This window comes from Papaver somniferum, unplaced genomic scaffold, assembly GCF_003573695.1.
Source record: "Papaver somniferum cultivar HN1 unplaced genomic scaffold, ASM357369v1 unplaced-scaffold_32, whole genome shotgun sequence".
Lineage (NCBI taxonomy): Eukaryota > Viridiplantae > Streptophyta > Magnoliopsida > Ranunculales > Papaveraceae > Papaver > Papaver somniferum.
The window spans coordinates 2,508,389-2,529,573 of NW_020643262.1; the positions used below are offsets into that span (position 1 = coordinate 2,508,389).

Here is a 21,185-nt window from a genome sequence, read left to right on the forward strand (position 1 = left end):
TACTGGTTGGTCAGGTAAAGTCCGGGAGCTAGAGTATGCATACCTGTACGCGTACTGGCGAAGTCAGTTGAATTCCGGGTACTAGAGTATCCGTACATGTACACGTACTGGTTTCAACTGAAGTTTGGAAGTGTACGACAGTGTGCGTACCCGTTTTCATACTGACAAACACAATCCATGTCCGGCTACTTAGGTATGCGTACCCGTTTGCATACTTGAGTGGGTTATGTTCTAGAATCAGTTGTGTCATGAACTAATACATTTTTATAATAAGGAATGCAATCTTTTTTAAATCGTGGATATAGTGTTCATGAATTGATTCGAGTGAATCAAACCGATTTTCCTTCAATTGTGTCTTGTATACTTTTATGAGAATATAAAAAATTAAACAACTCTATAACTAGTTTCATTTGAGTAAATTTGAACTAGTTGTGGTTAACATGAATAAGGTTGATATGAAAGTGTACATATGGCTAACTTCGGTTAACTATTGTTTAGCCAACTTGGTGTACACGTTTAGGTACGGTTACTCATATCTAAATGAAGGTACATTTCATTTGTGTGTAACAAGCTAAGTTTGATCTAACGGTTGAAAGATATTAGCTTGAATCTAATTAGGTATTCATCTAAAAGTGAATATTGATTGCTTTGTTTCAAAGATATCAAACCCTGATTTGAAGACTATATAAGGGAGAACTCTAACAACTGGGAAACCTAATCCCCACACCTCCTGTGTGATACTAGTTGTGACAAGAGTCGATTCTCCTTTAACCTAGGTTTTTCCTAAAACCCTTATAGGTTAACGACTTGAAGACTTTATTGGGATTGTGAAGCCAGACCCGAGTATTTTTTCTGTAGTTGCGTGTTCTGATCTTACTTTATACTATCGTGATTAAGTATTATCTTCTCTAAGATTTGCTCGAGATTTATATCTGATAGGTAAGATAAAAAGAAGTAACAAACATCTTCGTCTCATCGTTTGTGAATTCACAATATCTTGTTTCGCTTCCATACGATTACGATTATTGTGAGGTGATTGATATTACTAGGCTGTTCTTCTGGAATATAAGTCTGGTATATCAATTGGTTCCTGTGCACCTTGATTTATCAAAAGAAGGAACAAAACTCGTAGGTATTTCTGAGGGAGACAGATTTATCTATTTCAATAGACTTTTCCGTGTGAGACATATTTTTTTATCAAAAAGTCTTCGACTTTGAGTCGTAGCAACTCTTAGTTGTGGGTGAGATCATCTAAGGGAATCAAGTGCGTAAAGTCCTGTTGGGATTCAGAGACAGAAGGAGCGCAATTGTACCTTGATCAGTGTGAGATTGGTTATGGCTCAACTACATTTCAGCCCGAAGTTAACTTGCAGTAGGCTAGTGTCTGTAGCGGCTTAATATAGTGTGGTGTTCAGAGCTGGACTAGGTACCGGGGTTTTTCTGCATTTGTGGTTTCCTCGTTTACAAAATTCTGATGTTTGTGTTATTTCTTTTCCGCATTATATTTTATGTATAATTGAAATATCACAGGTTGTGCGTAAGTTCAATCAGTTCTTGAATTCGGCCTTTGGGTTGTTGATTGAATACATTGACAATTGGATATTGGTTTTTGATACCGTCCAAGTTATTCCTCTTATTCAATCAGGCTCGCAAATTCCTATTTGTTTGATTGCGGATTGAATTGAGAAATAGAGATATGACTCTTTGATATACTTTTCTAAAGATTGAGTTTGACTGTCTAGTTGATTCTCTTGAAAGTATATTGGATGACTGTCTAGTTGATTCTCTTGAAAGTATATTGGAGTTAGCCCATACAGATTGCCGAAACGAAATATTGGGTGTGGTTGTTAGACCTCCGCTTTATCAGAAACTGCATACACGCTCAAACAAAATCCTAAAGTGGGGCTTAATTTAATTACAAAAAATGAGATCCTCCCAAGAATTTCTTGACAGACTCAAGGTCACGACAACATGAAGAAAGAACATACAACTCTCCGACTCGGTAGCTTCATCATAAGTTTCTTTTGATCTTTTCTGTTGCTGGTTTAAGAAGATCTTATTTCCTGAAGATGGTGAGTCAATTGCTGAACCCCAATAAACAACCCATCTGCAAGGATAAAAAGCCCAATCTGTACAAAAGCGTATGGTAAAATTAGATATGTGGATAATACATTTTGAGACTAACGGACTCATATTTAGATTGGTTTCTCTTGAAACAGTTTTAAGGTTCATACCAAACGGGCTGAGTAAATTACTCGGGAACCCCAGCCATCTTTGGAAGCTGCCGCTCGTTGCTGATCAGTCCAACTGAAAACATCGAAGGAAAACATAACAAAATATGAACTAATAAGCTGAAAGAATCCACAAACAAATGATCCAGGTTATGCACAAATTAGATGCTTAGTTTAGGTATCCACACTAAAACAATCTCATCTGTCTCTTCATATTAAATCATTAATGAGCTAAGTGCATGTGCAATGTGATGCCTTACCCAAGAAACTCTGAAACACCACCAATTCCAGCAAACTTGAATGGTTGAGGACCTTCTCTATCAAAATCCTGCTCCAAATGTGAAATTTGTAAGCTAAAACTTTCGGTACGAGGAATGCATTTGATAGATGAATAATGAAAAGCACTTACTTCTTCTTCAGCAGCCTCTAGACCCCTTGAACCCAGAAAATACTTTCATAGCCTGCTTTACACAGTAGCTCACAGGCAGCAAGGGATCTGCACCACTCACACAGTGTGATTTAGTGATAGAAAAATCATTGGGCAAAATCACAAGACAAACAGCTCCATGTCGAGCTATTAATATAATTACTTGTATAGGTCCTGGCTTTATCGCCCCCTCCAGTTTTTGGTTTCCTCATCATTATAAATAAATGCTCCTTCCGGAGTTTGAGATACAAACAAAAAGAAATCCCCCATAAGTGGAATCATTATGACCTAGGTAAGTGAATACATAAAATACACTATATACATGAACTATCCAACCAGTTTTACAACTATTCACCTCAATCCTTTTTGGCATGCAACTATAAGGTCAGTGTCTTTTGGGGATTGCTGCTCGACCCTTGATATGAATTGACTGTTACAATATTGTAGTAAATCAGTTAATTAACAGTGCCAATGAGTAATCACAAGAAACTATGCAAGAAAAGTAGATTAGTAAGATTCATTGAACATACTTTTCGTAGGATAGTGTAGGTATGCCACTCCACCAACCCCCTATACAAATTCAAACCACTTATAAACAGTTGTATTTCCCCAACCTCCAAACACCAAAGAAACTATGATGAATATCAAGGAGTTTATAAATCACTTCCTTTAAGCTTATATACACATAAAAGAACAAGCAACAAGCTCATGATGCTAATGACAACCTAGACAAATCCTTGAGAAGAACTCTAATTGCAGGATCACTTGAAAAACTATCACAGCTATGTATGATTGAATTGTGAAATAGGAATCCTTTCGAATTAGTTGAAGTAGTTGAGACCTACTAAGTTGAGAGGAACACATGGAGAAAAGATAGTGTGCTCAAGGAACGAGGATGTGGAGACGACATGGAACGGGGAAGTGTACGAAAACTTGGAGAAAAGATAGGGTGTGTTTAGTATATACCTAACAAGAACTTTGTAACCTTTTTGGAAAGAGCTCCAGCATCTAATTTGCTATCAACATCAAATATAGGAATCCAAGTTGAGCCTTTAACCAATGCCTGGAAGCAATAAAGACGGTACATTCTTTACAACATTACAACAAAGCAAACAATTTCTTCAAATGTATAATAGAAACTCAATATGAGAATGAGTAAGACCCTACTCACAACATCCAGTTCAGCTATTCTAAGAGAACAGATAACATTCAAAAACAATCAATTACCAAGACATTACTGCCTCTGATTTTATTCATTTTGAGCGCAAACATCTTACTCTCTGAGGGTAAATAAGAACCTACACACATAATGTGAAGAAAAGCTCACCTTATTGCGCTCAAAAGATGGGCGAACGTCAAGGAGGGTTTTGTAAGACAGTTGAATTGCATACCCAGCTTCCCTTGGTGTAAGTGACTTTACCTTTTCTTCTCTAATCTACAAAACCCGACTACTTACGGTGAGCCTCAAAACCACAAGATAACACATTGAACACAAAACTTAACGCAGGAAATGGAAATGAACCAATCAATCGGTTTCGCCAACTCTCCATTAATTGGCTTCATAATTGGGTAGTTCAAAAAAAAGAAACTAATTATTAATGTCTTAACTGAATGTGTTGGCAAATACCAGAGCGTCCCATCTCTTTTTAGCAGCATTCATCTCTTTCATTTGCTTTGTTAAGTCCTCTTCATCACTACTCCCTGACATTTGAATACTTGAATCCTGAATCAAAATTCAAAAACCCATTTCAGAAACCCTATTATATGATCAATACATTAAGCATAAACAAGAACTAAGACAATAATTGCTTTTTTTTGTTTGCTTACTCTGTAAAATCGAGTACTGTAACAAGGTTTGAATTTTAAAGACAGTGGCTTTAAACTACTCAATTGGTCTCTGCTTATTTCTTTCTGAAATTTAGGGGTTGCTTTAGTACTTCCTAGGGAATTAAGTGGTGAAAACCCTAGAGATTGCATTATGGAATGCAGAAATGAGGATCAATTAGAGAGACAAGGATTTGAAGTTAGTTGTCTAGACTGGATACGATATCCTCAAGGGTGAACAGTGGAAGATAAGAGAGTTGCCAAATGTGTCTCTCATTAAATGTTAAGCACCCGTAAGAGGGTGAACAATACGATGGTCAGATATGATTAGAAATACCGTGCGGTGGGCGGATCGAAGATCCAATTTAATACACCTTGTTTGTTAGCATCTGAGTCACGATATGAATTTGAATTAACCCCGACCCCTGCCGAGTCGGCCTGACTCTAGCACCCGCATCAAGTGGTGGTGTGAATCAACACCACTAGGTGCTTTTTTTTCATTAATCGCCATCTTATACACTAAACTAAACCGTTTGTTTTCAATTTTTAGTAATCCCTGACATGATGACCTTTACTTCTGAGGCGTTTCTAATGACTAAAATGTCCGAGTTTTTAAATACCAATTTCATCTTCCTTCTTTGATTTTGTTATGAGTTTACTTCGGACATAAAAACGAAAACCCTGGACTTTTTTTTTTGAAAATGATGATGAACGATGAATAAGCCATGATCAACACATATATTTCTCATACTATTCTCCTCTTTCTTTTTCTCATTGTATCTAATGAATATTATTTCTGTGGTTTTAGTAAAAAACCAATAAGTAACTCTCTCTCTATCTCTTGATTGGATTGATTCGAATTTTTTAATCGGATTAATTCCATTTTTTATTGGATTTTTATGACTAAATTTTGTTGTTGCTTTAGTAAAGTTTTACCTATTTACTATCCCACTTTTTCTAGATCCCATCCCAACTATCCAATGTTAACTTAAATTCTGACCACCACCCCACCAAATTGATGGAGTATGAATATTGATCCTCAAATCACCATCTTAATCGGATTTGTGAAAATTGAATGCGTGGGCATTTGGTTAAAGTTTTTAAATTTAGAGATAATTGAATACAATTAATGAAAACCTAATTAAAACGGTGAATACCAATGAAGATTATATGATTCATTGGTATATCATTTTTAGTTTATTTAAAGTCTTCCTTGCATGATTACAAGAAATAAAATCCCAGCTAAGGTTGGAAAAATCAATCATCAATTTTTTTGTCCCATGTTAGTTTAATTAAACTTAAGTTTCATATTGCCTTAACATTTCTGTCGGTACTATGTAATGTGAACTACAGGTTAATGTTTCTATGTCCTTGTCTATCTAATGTATTAGTTGATACGTAGATGTTCTCTTCTATTTCCATGCATTTGAGTTTTGACAATGCATATCGCGTTTGCTCGCAGAAAGACTATGGTCCACAAAAATTACCATTAGAGCATGATAGGGTGAGTTTTGTCTACCTAATCCAGAATGGTCCACGAGTTATAACTCCAAAGGTGTCACTATTCATCCACAAAAAACTCACCAAAACAAAAATAACACAAAAACCTCAAAAAACAAAATTTTGATAAAACCAAAATTTGGTTTCATCATAATATTTGATGAAACCTCATAGAATTTGACGAAAACCAATTTTTGGTTTCATCTTAAAATTTGACGAAACCAATTTTAAAATTTGGGGTTTTTGTATCAATATTTTAAAATTTGGGGTTTTTGTATCAATTTAGTTTAAGATGGAGTTTTAATGAATCCCAACATTTGAGTGGGTTTTTGTACCACAAGTTTGGTCACCTTGGGTTTTTATGCCTAGTTTTGAATCTAGAAAGAGTTAAACGAAATTGATTTGTGTACTGGGATGGGGTGCGTTTGGCACGGAGGTGGTTGAGGGTGGAGTTCAGTCAACAGGAGGAGTCAATGATGGAGTTGAATTCCAAGGGTGTTTGGCATGGGTGGAATTAGAACTTCAGGGAGTTGAAACTCCTTCATTCAATAGAAAATCAAATGACACCTCCCCTATGGAATTTGGAACTCCATCCTTCCAACTCCTCCCATTGACCATTTTGACGTTTTATTTTCTTTTTTTCTTGAAACAATAATTTATTTTCCTATACTTATAAATTTACTATAATAATTAAAATGTAATTATATTATATTATATTTTAGAATTTATAATATTTTAAATTAGTAATAAATAATACTTTAATAATATTTTTTCGCATTCAAAAATAGAAAAAAAAATGTTTTCTTATTATTTAAATACATTAGACTGTTGATATATTATTAAATTTGAAATTTAAAATAATAGTTTTATTTAAAATTCCAAAACTGACTATTATTTAATATTATATTTTTTAAATTTAGTAATTTAAATAAATTTTGAATTCAAATATAAAGTTATTTCCATTAAAGTTATATTTACATAAATAATTAATTACTAGGGTTGATAAAAAAAAGTTCCATTAAAAAATAGTAGTTTTATTTAAACAATCCAAGACTGACTATTATTAATATTATATTTACTTAAAATTAATAATTTAATAACTTTTTCACTTCAAAATCACATTTGTATTATATAAATAATATGATATTTAAAAATATATAATATTATATTAATAATATTATGTTTTAAATTAATATTATATTACTTTTATAAATAATTATATTATTTAATTAATTAATTAATATTAATATTATCATATATTAGTATTTTTAATTACTATTTATTATATTAATATTATACTATTATATTAATATTCTAATATACTTAACTAATATGCTAATATACTTAATTAATATTATATTATATTTATGTCATATTTAATTAATTTAAATAATATTATATTTATATGAATAATATTATATTTATTTAATACTAATATCACATTTATTAATTTACTAATCTTTTATGTAGTTATTTATTAAAATATACATTATTAATGATGATTAAATTAAAAATTATTTAAAAATAATTAAATGTGATTTTTTTAAAGAAATTCAGTGATTCGGAAATAAATTTACAAGCAAATAATATATTAATAAATAAGTATGGGTACATTATTTATATGTTCATATTTTTGACACTATCCTTATACAACAATAAATATGTCCCTACTTTTTAATAACCTTATCCATTTAAAATTAGATTATCTTAATACCCTCATCATATAATATTTTTCTTTATTTCAAAATGAAACAAATTTCTACCTCTACCACTTCACCACCACCATTAGCACCCCCACCACCAATATTCAACTACCATTCCGCCACTTCTACCACCACTAATATTCCACCACCACTCCTTCACCACCACCATTACACCACCACCAGTCCTCCACCACCACTAGTCCGTCGCCGTCACCACAACTAGTCCGCCACAGTCACCGCCGCCGCCGCCACTGGTTCAGATATTTTTGTATCAACAACAGTAGTTGATCCAAATAAAAATATAACCAACAGTAGAAGTTGGTCCAGTTTAGGGGATCAACAACGATGGTTGATCCAAAAAAAAGGATCAACAGTAGAAGTTGATCCAATTTAGGGGATCAACAATGGTAGTTGATCCACTAAATTGGATCAACAATGAAAGTTGATCCATGTAAATGGAGTGAACTTGCCGTGAGTCGAACACGCATCATCTGACATGGAGTCAGTCATGCTACCATTGCACCAAAAGTTCAACATTGAGATAAATTTACATGATTTAAACTACAAGCATGATTATATTAATCCAATAAAATATTGTCAACAATAGGAGTTGAAAGGATCAACAACAGTAGTCGATCCCAAAAAAAATTGGGTCAACAACCGTAGTTAGGGCTGCACATGGGTCGGGTTGGGTCGGGTTTGGCCTCACCCGTCACCCAACTCACTGATGGTGGGTAACAGAAGTTGTCACCCGCAACCAACCCAACATTACAATGGGTCGGTTTTCACCCGACCCACATTACAGTGGGTTGGATCGGGTGGGTGGTGGGTTACCCACCATAAAATACAATGAACATTACATTAAGAACCCAATTGAAATAAGCCAACCCAAAATCAATCTTAGGAAACAAAACCCTAATTAGTATTTACAAATTACAATGATTCCTAGTCTCACCTTTGGTTGTTGCTTTACTGGTGACGATGTTGATTGATTGCTGCTGGTGATGCTGTGATTTACAAAGCGAAGAGAAAATGAAAAAATAAACTGAGCCTCTGAGACTGCCGTTGAAGGGAACTGATTGAAGACTCTTCAGTGAAGAGAAGCTACCGATGATTAGGTTTAGGCATTATATATTATCACTTCAATGGATGTGGTTAATCTAGGATAGGTAATCTAAGGGTTAGCATTAATTTAGAAATATTTAGGTGGGTGGGTGGGTTGAGTCGGGTGAGGAAAGTTGTCACCCACAGTCGACCCACCATACGATGGGTTTTGATGTTGTGACCCATAATCGACCCGCTCCTAAATGGGTTGGGTCGGGTGCGGGTAATTTCAGGCAGGTGTGGGTTGGGTTGGTGGGTTGAGTCGGTTTTGTGCAGCCCTAACTGTAGTTAATCCATAAAAAATTGGGTCAACTGATCCGTGTCGTAACCACAACAAATAAATTAATGTTTTTCCACCTAATTAACAAGTAATATAGTGTAGTCAACTTCGTTCCCACGAGGAGCAAGAGATTTTTAGTTGTAGTTGTCAGGGAGGGTTTGGTTTTGAAAAGCAAAAGAAAATAAACAAAACAATTAAAAGTGTATGTTGACACCACTAAGAGAGATTAGATCAATGAATCCTTCTTCGTTGCAAAACAATAAATCAAGTTATGTTCTTTTCCACTTTTTATTAGTCACAAATTATCACCAACCGTAGATAAAGTAGCTATCTCCTTACTAAACTCCTAAATCCCTAGTATCAGCGGATACGGAAGTTCTCGACTACCGGATTCTATTCACCAAACCACCTAGTAGTAGCTCACTCAAGATGTAATTTAGTTAAGCGCATTAAGATTTATGAATTTATTAGGTTGATATTAGTAGTTAGACTCTTACCTCAAGGTCTACTTTCTAACGTTGTTTTCACACACAATTGCTCCACGGAATCTCTCCGCAAGGTCTCGTGTTTGCTACTTGTGTAAAGAGTCAAGAAACGATTACTTATCCCCTAACTTTCACTAGCTTTAGATCAATTAACAAATCAATTTAGTTGGCCACCTAAACAATCTATCAATCAACCATGAATGTATAAACATTCCTATTAGTAAAAACAAACGATAATCATGTGAAAAACTTCAAAGTAGATTAAAAAAAAACTCAAAACATGTTAAGAACTAAGAATTCATCCTCAATCAATAAGAAAATTAGCTACTCGTGTTTTTGAAATTCACACGAATAATTAAAGGGAGAATTTTTAAAGTTCACACAAATAATTAAAAGAAGAATTTTGAAAAGCAAGCAAAAACACAAGTGTTGTGTGTGTAAAAGGTGTAGAAGCTGTGTGTAGAGAACTTCTCTATTTATAGGCTTAAATTTCCTAACAATCCTCTTAAGAATAGAATCCCTTTCCCTTTGTAAGTCTTCTTTCCAAGTCCTTGTCTTTCTCAAATCTTCCATCTTCACTTTCCAAATTCAAGCCCAATTCTTCGTCAAATTCCAATTCTGGGTCTTCACACCCATGAGTCTAGAATACTCATCACAAAATTATGCACATATTGGGTAGCCAGAAAAAATTCTCTGGATCACCGGAATCCGGCCACTAAGTCACTGTCGGCCACTGAAATAGTTCTGCCATCGTCCGTTAACAATAACTGTCAAACTAACAGTCGTTGTTAGTCAACAGGTCAAGGTCTGAGAGTCAGCCACTGAGTTAGATGATCTGAGTCTGTCTTAATCGTCTTACTCACGAGTTGGATCGGTCATTGGCGGTAACGAGTTAACTTGTCGGTATGGAAATCCGACAGAGTTCTGTTTATTTCTAGGCATTCCTCAGGCCTAGTTCAGGCCAATTCCCTGTAACAATCCTATACATACATCTAGTTGACGCATTCATTCATCAACAGAGTTTCAATTCAGCTCAGGTCATAACCCATTCGCTCTCAATCACAGCAACATCTCTTCCTTGTTTTCGACCACCAACAGCAACTGCTCACATTAACAACTCAAGAGACCTGTAAATCATTCACATCATCGATTCCAAATCCATCTCCATATCAGCAGACTACACATCCACCACATCCCAATCTCTAATTCCATTACAGCACCAACTCCTCACTGCAACCAACTCGATTCATAGCCACAAACACATCTCTATCTCGTTTTGAGCAGCAACAGTAGCAGTACCATCTTCTAAACTGAACCCAATCTTCATTATCATCTTCTCTGCGATCAATTTCTTCTTTTGGTGTAATCGAGCTAGATCCCACCATCAAATCCATCAATCGCCATTTCTCAAAACCCAATCTTCTCATTCGAACTCAGAGAAACAAAAACCCTAAGTTCTAAATCCATCCATCTTCGAATCACTGATTTCACTGTCTGTTCTTGATTCATTGCATCAGTAGCAGTTTTCATCTCTTCTTCTCTCACGATTTCAGCTCTCGATTTCTCCATCTCTTTCTTGTAATAACACAATAACAGTCGTTGCCTTTTCTTCCTTCTTTTTTTTCAAATAAACAAATGATTGAGAATTCATTTTTCTGAATTAGGTTTTAGGGTAAAATTGATGGGACATGATTAAAATTCCTAACAGATTAGAACGCCCAATAGTAGCAGCCCCTTAGTTATCCTCAGCTAGCTGGTTTTAGTAACCCTCCAACAAGAGTTTCCCCTTAACCTTGGCTGGACTCCAGACAATGTTCGCTCATGAAATAACAATTTTGCTCTTTTTGCTCAAATTGACTGATTTCTTCTTCTTTTCCTCCGTGCGACTCCAAAATACCTAAAACACTCAAAACAAACGTAAAATACAAAATTCACAAGAAAAAATAGCAAAGAAAGCATAACTACTACATAGTAAATTGGGTGTTTTAGACACCTATCAAATTCCCCCACAATTAGACTTTGCTAGTCCTCGAGCAAATCAAAAAAAATCCACTCCAATTTCAAAGCTTTCCAGCGTGGCAAGCATCCAAAGATATATGAAGACATAGAGTTTCTGCATGCTAGTAATAAGAAGTTAGAAATACCAAAGAACATATCCTCATTCTTAAATGTTGAGTAAGAAATAACCACACCATATGAGAGAATGCGTGTTTGAAAAGCGATCAATAAGCATTTTGCCTCGACTTCTGCCTCACCAAAAAGGGTTTTATGAAATTGCACTCAAAAGACGTACTTTTTATAGTTCTCACTTGTGTGCAGGTAGGAATGAAGAGAGAATTCCTGCAACACGTTGAATGGTGGGAAGGACAACTTCCGAAATATTTTTAAAACCCACATCTTTTAACATTTTGAAAAACCATTTTTCTGACGATCTCTAAGAAAGGAAATCAACCACTATTATCGAGGATGAGATTACTTACTCACCTTCACATCCGATTGCCAATTATGATAACACCACTCTCACGGCATCCAATAGAAACATCTTCGACTCCCCGTCCTCATCATCTTGGTCTTCGGCTTCGGCTTATACTATTGATGATAATAAACTCTTGAATTTCATGGATCCTTGACAATTTGTAACCTTTATCCTTAAAATCCTTGTCGCTTGAAACTTCTTTATAGATTTTCCTTCCCCACGGCTTATTAAATAAATATTAAAAACAATGATAAATTTTTCTCTTGTCCCATTTTTTTTCTTTTTTTTTTTTCAATTTTCAATTTTTTTTTCATTTTACTTTTTTTTAGAGACAAGAGAAATAAAATACAAAACAAAGTGAAAATAAAAACAAACCATGGCCGTGGTAAAAGTACTTTACCGCTTGATTCTTCACAACTTGTATCGTCTCGAAATCATAAACTTCAATAATTCTCACCTTTTGCTTTTCTTTGCTCTTGTAAATAAGTCTTCAAATTGGATATAAAATTATGCTCCTCATATGTAAGTCTTCAACATGTATATATAAAAATACGCTCATTTTATGTTGCTTTACTTGGATATGAAATTTACTCTTTTGTTGTTCTGTTGCTTGTAAACCTTGAACTTTTTCAACTTTCCTTGTAGATTATGATGTCGCTCCCTTGTTGATGATGATGGTGTTTCTATGGATCCTTTTTTGTCGAGAAAGAGAATGGTGCTAACTGCAAATCGAACTACAAGAAGGAGGCTTTCATCTATAGACGTCACCCTCATGATTGACAAAATTAGCACTCAAGAGATCAAAGAGTAGTGCTTCTATTGGTGGGAGGTTGTATAGCTCACCATTCTACCCGGAATTAACGTACGGTGACATACACTCAAAAGAAAGCTCTTTAGTTATTTATAAAGAAATCTGGTCGGTGCCTCGCATGATATAAATAGGGTAGTCTCCACTAATGATTGATCAGCAACTCTAATAATGCATGTCTCCCTGCTCCTAATCTGCATCACCGACATGATTAAATCCATTATTTAACACTCTAACAAGCAAGAAATCCGAACGTAGTTCCCTAACACTTCCAAGTTCAATTATGTCGGTCAGAATTCTCTATGTAAACATACCTAGAAGTATGCTAGTGACTCTAAAATCTCTAAAAGTTGGAGGTTTTATAAAAAAAATTATTTTTTTAATATAGTTAACCACTCCCCCACACTTAAACCTTACGTTCTCCTCAATGTAATTGAATCGTCCAAGTAAAGTCAAGGTGGGAAATCCTAACATGATATGGAACAAGAAAAATAAATAAACGAAACAAAAAAATAAAAAACAAAAGGATAAGAAATACAAAACCTATGGGTTGCCTCCCATTAAGCGCTTGTTTTGAAGTCGACGGCCCGACTTAGCTCTTGCATGATTCATTAGCCCGCGTCAATCTCTTTAACGGGAAAACATGACTTCACATCACTTGGGTATCTCATTGTCTCAAAGATATTGAAGTGGATGACTGCACCATCAAACTCCATAGTCAAGGTTTCATTTTGGACATCAATCTTCGTTCCAGCGGTGTTTAAGAATGGTCTACCCAATAGCAAAGGTGTAGAATTCAGAGAGTTCTCATCATTCATGTCTAAGACATAGAAATCGATCGGCAATACAAGCTCATTAACCTGCACCAAAACATTCTCAACAATCCCTTTCAGGTAAACTTTAGATTGGTTAGCAAGTTCAAGAACTAATCCGGTCTCCTTAAGAGGACCGAGATTTAAATAATCATAAATTGAGGAAGGCATAACATTAACCGATGCTCCCAAATCTAGCAAAGCTCGAGTAAACCTTGTTTTACCAATCGTGCAAGGTATGGTGAAACTACCGGGATCCTTTAATTTAGGTGGGAGTTTCTTGAGAATGAACTCCGAAGCATTCTCCTCCACACTCATGACTTCATTCCCTTTCAATCTTTTCTTCTTCATGCACAACTCCTTTAAGAACTTTGCACAACGAGGAATTTGTCGAATAACTTCAACGAGTGGAATATTGACTTATACTTCTTTAAGGATGTCCCAAATATCCTTGTATTCCAACTCTTTCTTCGACTTAGCAAATCGGCTAGGAAATGGGGGTGGAGTGGTGAAAGTAGGAACCGGTTCCTTCGAATTATCCTTTGGTGTGGTTTCCTCTTTGTCTTCGACTAACTCTTCATGCACCTTATCTTGTTGATTTGGTTGCTCCACTTGTTTTCCACTCCTCAAGGAAATTGCATTAACACTCTCTCTTGGATTAATAAATGGTTGTGAAGGAAGCTTTGTATATGCTTGAGCTTTCAATAGGGTCACATCGGTCGCCAATTGCCTCACTTGAATTTGTAAATTCTTGATTGCCGAACCGGTCTTTTGTTCCAAAGCCTTGATTGTCGAATCGGTCTTTTGTTGGTTTTGTTGTAACATAGAAGTGAGACCTTGCATGCTTTGCATTATCACATTGAACTTGTCATCATTCGAAGAATCTTGCTCCTTGACTTTTTGTGGTTGGAATTGTTGTTGAGGTTGGAAGCGTGATTGTTGGAATCCACCTTGTTGCACATATGGATTAGGAGCCGCCGCTTGCTTGTTCGCATAACTAAAGTTAGGATTATCCTTCCCACCGGGATTGTAAGTATTGGAGTATGGATCGTACCTTGTCCTTTGATTTGGATATAAAGCATTTACTTGTTCAGTCTCATCATCCGGAATAATTACCGTGGTCATTCGTTGATTTACCCTTTCCATGCTCCTCATCCTTTGTTCAAGGTGTGATGATGAATTACTAACTTCATGCACTCGCCTAACCATTGGTTCTTCTCTTGTGTAGAATTGTTGCGAGTTCTCCGCCATACTCTCAATCAACTCGGTAGCTTGGGCCACCGTCTTGTTCATTAGTGCACCACCACCCGCGGCATCAAGAAGAGATCTGTCACTTGGTTGGAAAGCTTCGTATAAGTATTGGAGTATCATAATGTCACTGAATTGATGGTGTGGACAGTTTGCCAGCAATCTCTTGTATCGCTCCCAACATTCACACAACGACTCTCCCACATTTTGCTTCATCCCACAAATCTCCTTGCGAATTTGAGTAGATTTTGAGGCAGGAAAATATCTCTTGAGGAAAAGTTTCCTCATCCCATTCCATGTGGTGATACTTCCGGAAGGCAAATAATACAATCATTCCTTAGCATTTCCCTCCAAATAGAACGGGAAAGCTTTCAACATTGCTCCATCCGCATTAGTCTCCGGCGGAAGCATGGACATGACTATGGTAGAGGAGCCCATAAGATGTTTGTTTGGATCTTCATTCACCATGCCATGAAACTTTGGTAACTCTCTAATCAACCCCGTCTTGATCTCGAAGGTTGAGTTAGTTTAGATACACCATTGTTGTGTATCGAGCTTGTGAGAAGCTAGATCCTTGAGTGTACGATCAACCATTTCTTCTTCGTCTATATCGGAATCTGCGAACTCACTATATGAAGAAGGAGGAAGTGGAATGTTAACCGCTCGAAAGAGGTCCTTTAGTTGAGTACCGGATCGAAGACGTATACCAATTGGACTCGGTCTGCCCTCTTTAAGCATTCACCAAAGATATAGTACCTGAAACAAGATTCTCGAAAACTAAGTTAGATACGATATAGAATCTAACAAAGCAAGAATAAAGCAAAAAGAAAAATAAAACAACTAAAATCGTCCGCTGCTCCCCGGCAGCGGCGCCAAAATTTGATGCGTGTCATAACCACAACAAATTAATTAATGTTTTTCCACCTAATTAACAAGTAATATAGTGTAGTCAAGTTCGTTCCCACGAGGAGCAAGAGATTTTTAGTTGTAAAGTTGTCACGAAAGGGGGGGTTGGTTTTGAAAAGCAAAAGAAAATAAACAAAGCAATTAAAACTGTATGTTGAAACCAATAAGAGAGATTAGATCAAGGAATCCTTCTTCGTTGCAAAACAATAAATCAAGTTATGTTCTTTTCCACTTTTTATTAGTCACAGATTATCACCAACCGTAGGTAAAGCAGCTAGCTCAGTGCTAAACCCCTAAATCCCTAGTATCCGGATACGGAAGTTCTCGACTACCGGATTCTATTCACCAAACCACCTAGTAGTAGCTCACTCAAGATGTAATTTAGTTAAACGCATTAAGATTTATGAATTTATTAGGTTGATATTAGTAGTTAGACTCTTAGATCAAGGTCTACTTGCTAACATTGTTTTCACACACAATTGCTCCACGGAATCCCTCTGCAAGGTCTCGTGTTTGCTACTTGTGTAAAGAGTCAAGAAACGATTACTTATCCCCTAACTTTCACTAGTTTTAGATCAATTAACAAATCAATTTAGTTGACCACCTAAACAATCTATCAATCAACCATGAATGTATAAACATTCCTATTAGTAAAAACAAACGATAATCATGTGAAAAACTTCAAAGTAGATTTAAAAAAACAAAACTCAAAACATGTTAAGAACTAGGAATTCATCCTCAATCAATAAGAAAATTATCTACTCATGTTTTTGAAACTCACACAAATAACTAAAGGGAGAATTTTTAAAGTTCACATAAATAATTAAAAGAAGAATTTTGAAAAGCAAGCAAAAACACAAGTGTTATGTGTGTAAAAGGTGTAGAAGTTGTGTGTAGAGAACTTCTCTATTTATAGGCTTCAATTTCCTAGCAATCCTCTTAGTAATAGAATCCCTTTCCCTTTGTAAGTCTTCTTTCCAAGTCTTTGTCTTTCTCAAATCTTCCATCTTCACTTTCCAAATTCAAGTCCAATTATGCATCTAGTTCCAATTATAGGTCTTCACACCCATGAGTCTAGAATACTCATCACAAAATTATGCACATATTGGGTAGCCGGAAAAAGTTCTCGATATCAGCGGAATCCGGCCACTAAGTCACCGTCGCCCACTAGAATAGTTCTGCCATCATCCGTTAACAATAACTGTCAAACTAACAGTCATTGTTAGTCAACAGATCAAGGTCTGAAAGTCAGCCACTGAGTTAGCTGATCTGAGTCTGTCTTAATCGTCTTACTTACGAGTTGGATCGGTCATTGGAGGTAACGAGTTAACTCGTCGATATGGAAATCCGACAGAGTTCTGTTTATTTCTGGGCATTCCTCAGGCCTAGTTCAGGCCAATTCCCTGTAACAATCCTACACATACATCTAGTTGGCGCATTCATTCATCAACAGAGTTTCAATTCAGCTCAGGTCATAACCCATTCGCTCTCAATCACAGCAGCATCTCTTCCTTGTTTTCGACCACCAACAACAGCTGCTCACATTAACGACTTAAGAGACCTGTAGATCATTCCCATCATCGATTCCAACTCCATCTCCATATCAGCAGACTACACATCCACCACATCCCAATCTCTAATTCCATTACAGCACCAACTCCTCACTGCAACCAACTCGATTCATAGCCACAAACACATCTCTATCTCGTTTTGAGCAGCAACAGTAGCAGTACCATCTTCTAAACCGAACCCAATATTCATTATCATCTTCTCTGCGATCAATTTCTTCTTCTGGAGTAATCGAGATCATCCCACCATCAAATCCATCAATCCACATTTCTCAAAACCCAATCTTCTCATTCGAACTTAGAGAAACAACAACCCTAAGTTCTAAATCCATCCATCTTCAAATCACTGATTTCACTGTCTGTTCTTGATTCACTGCATCAGTAGCAGTTTTCATCTCTTCTTTTCTCATGATTTCAGCTCTCGATTTCTCCATCTCTTTCTTGTAATAACACAGCAGCAGTCGCTGCCTTTTCTTCCTTCTTTTCTTTCAGATAAACAAATGATTGAGAATTCATTTCTCTGAATTAGGTTTTAGGGTAAAATGAATGAGAAAGGATTAAAACGCCCAACATATTATGACGCCCAATAGTAGCAGCCCCTTAGTTATCCTCAGCTGGCTGGTTTTAGTAACCCTCCAACAAGAGTTTCCCCTTAACCTTGGCTGGGCTCCAGACAGTGTTCGCCCATGAAATAACAATTTTTCTCTTTTTGCTCAAATTGACTGATTTCTTCTTCTTTTCCTCCGTGCGACTCCAAAATACCTAAAACACTCAAAACAAACGTAAAATACAAAATTCACAAGAAAAAATAACAAAGAAAGCATAACTACTACATAGTAAATTAGGTGTTTTAGACACCTATCATAAACAACAACAATTGATCCCATAATAACATATAAACAATAGCAAATGATCATCACCTGTAGCTTCACCACCGTTGTGTCTCTCTGAAAAGTTTTCAAACCTAGACAAGCACCATCAACGTCCCAAAGGCAACAAAATCACACTTAATCTTCACCGCCGCCGCCACCACCAGCACCAAAAACAATCAGAACCACCATTATCTCTATCTCCAATTGTATCAACAACAGTAGTTGATCCCATGAAAAATTGGGTCAACAATAGGAGTTCATCCCGTAAATGGGATCAACAATCGTAGTTGATCCATAAAAAATTGGGTCAAAAACTATAGTTGATCCCATCAACAGCAACAATTGATCCCATAAAAACATATAAACAATAACAAATGATCATCACCTGTAGCCTCACCACCGTTATGTCTCTCTGAAAAGTTCCCAAACCTAGACAAGCACCATCACCGTCTCAAAAGGCAACAAAATCACACTTAATCTTCACCGCCGCCGCCACCAACAAAAAAAACATGGCAGCAACCACCATTGTAACAAAACCTAAAAGAAAGTTGAATCATACCATTTTCTGAACCAACAATTCTCGATCTACGAAATCTGAATCCGCAACTTGAAATCAATCTTTGAATCTGGTTTAGAAATTCGTTGAAATCGGAAACTAAAAAAACAAATCTGAACCTGCAACTTGAAATCTGAATCTACAACTCCAAATCGAAAACCAATAAAAAAAATCAATTTCTGATTCTGGTTTAGAAATCATAGAAATCGAACACAAATCGTGATATCTCTGTTGATGCTAGTGACGGACATGACGGAGATTGTGGTGCTGGTTTTGGTGGCGCCGAGATTTTGGTGCTGGTTATGGTGGCGGCGAGATTGTGCTGGTGGTGAGGCGATGAAGATGGTGAAACGAAGAAGAATGAAGTTTCTGTGTAAAACGAAAAAGAATGAAAGAAAGAGAGGAAGGTTAAATAAGGTAATATCATAATTATTTTCTTGGAAAAATTTACAATTATACCATCAAGGATATTTGTAAAGTTTTCTAGGGATGTTTTTGAAGGCCTATCAAAAGGAGGGACAATAATTCAATTACCACGATAAATATTTTGAAGAAATAAACATTTTAAAAAGAAGAATGACGTAATTATCAATTTCATCAATAATCATGCCAAACACATAGATTTAGAAGGATGTGATTCAATTTCTAAGTGGTTTGAATTCTAGGTGGTTGGAACTCCCTATAATTCAAACTCCTTCCATGCCAAACGCAACCTTAGGGAAAGTGGGAATGGGAAATAGGTAAAACCTGTAGTAATGGGTTTTGATTGGATTGAATAAATTTGTTGTTTCCATTCAGCATTTGATGACCTAATAGAGCACTGCTAAATGTTTGTAAAAATGATAATGTGAGATGATGACTTTCAGTTATATGGTCCCATGTTCTTTTTAGATTGTTTGATGTGGAGCATGTTATTTCTGAACTATCTCACTGATTGTAGAACTTAGGGCATCCATGAGATGTTATCTTTTGGTGGGATACGATCATCTATAGACATTGTTTTCAGTCCTAGTACTTTGTTTATACAATAGTGTATTTAGGATGAAGTCCAACCATCAAAGTCCCAAAGAAACTACAGCTGCGGTACAATTAGTTTGTAATCCTATACTTTAAGTTAACTAGATTCTGTTAAATAAATTTATAGTTACAAGTATAACTTTCCGACAGAAGAAGCGCCCACTTTCTTTTTTCCGTTCAAATTATTATCAATTTCCTCCAATATTTATTTGGAGATCTTATGAATTGTTACTAGTGATGTTTATCACAAGATTTATATATGTTGTCATTGTTGTACTTGATTTTAAGAAAATCTTTTTTAGAAGGTAAACAATGAAAAGACTTGTTAACATGTATCAACCATTATATAGCAAATGAGCTTCAATAGTTTTCATATAATTCCTGGTTCTTTTAACTCTAGCAGGAGCAAAGAGGTACTATTTTCATATACTTTTCGAATTGATTATGGAAGATAGAAATCTACTTTATGTTGGATATAAGAATGTGATTGAAGCTTGTTGGGATTCGTGGAGAATCTTATTTGCGGTTGAAAAAAAAACAAAATCCAAAGTAACTTGTTGAATCTGTAGTACTAGTATTTATGAACAATCTCAATCTGTACTAGCTTTATTATTCGCGTGTAAGAGTAAAAGAGGTTGTCTGTATGATTATTCCTTCCAGGGTATTCGTTGTCATAACATTCATTATGGCAATTTCGTTTTCTTAAACCATAAACCCTGATATTGATTCATATAATGTTTTCTTGATATTTTCATTTATGCATGATGTAGATAATTTCTTGGTTTGCTTCACCTTTGCTATGGTTTAGGATTTTTAAATAGCTAAGGTTCTGTAACTCCAACGTCTTTTCTTGAATTGTCGTCTCTGGTAGAATGCAAACTTGATTACATGATGATTCTCGCTCCCTTTTCTTCCTTTAAGACATATATTGTTATATTTTTAGTATGTGTATATAGAGAAATTTTGAGATTATCTTCACATGAATATCAAGCAAAGTCACACTTCTAGAAGTTAGCAACAATGAAATCGTCCTTAACCCATGGTATGGGCCTTATCCCATATGTATATTTGAGGTGAGTTAGAACTCCTTCAAAGGCATAAAGGAAACTAAAAATGCAAACCCATGAACTGTGTATTTATTCCTCAAGAGAAATATTATGTTGCCAAGTTTTATTTTGTGTTTGTTTAGTTTTATGTTTGTTTCTTAGTTTATGGACTTTGGTTGGGTTTGTCTTAAAAGAGTATAGGTTGTAGTTATCGCTGCATAGGATAACACTAACATGTATCAGCATGGACTGAAAAAGTCGCTATGAATATAACTTTAGGATTTTACAAAAACGATGAAGTATGAATGACGACCGGCGGTAG

The 21,185-nt window shown here is 35.7% G+C and overlaps 1 pseudogene; it reads right to left on the bottom strand.

Moving 5' to 3' along the window:
* Nucleotides 1-1,762: 1,762 nt before the first annotated feature.
* LOC113341835 lies at nt 1,763-4,714 on the bottom strand (annotated as a pseudogene).
* Nucleotides 4,715-21,185: the final 16,471 nt, after the last annotated feature.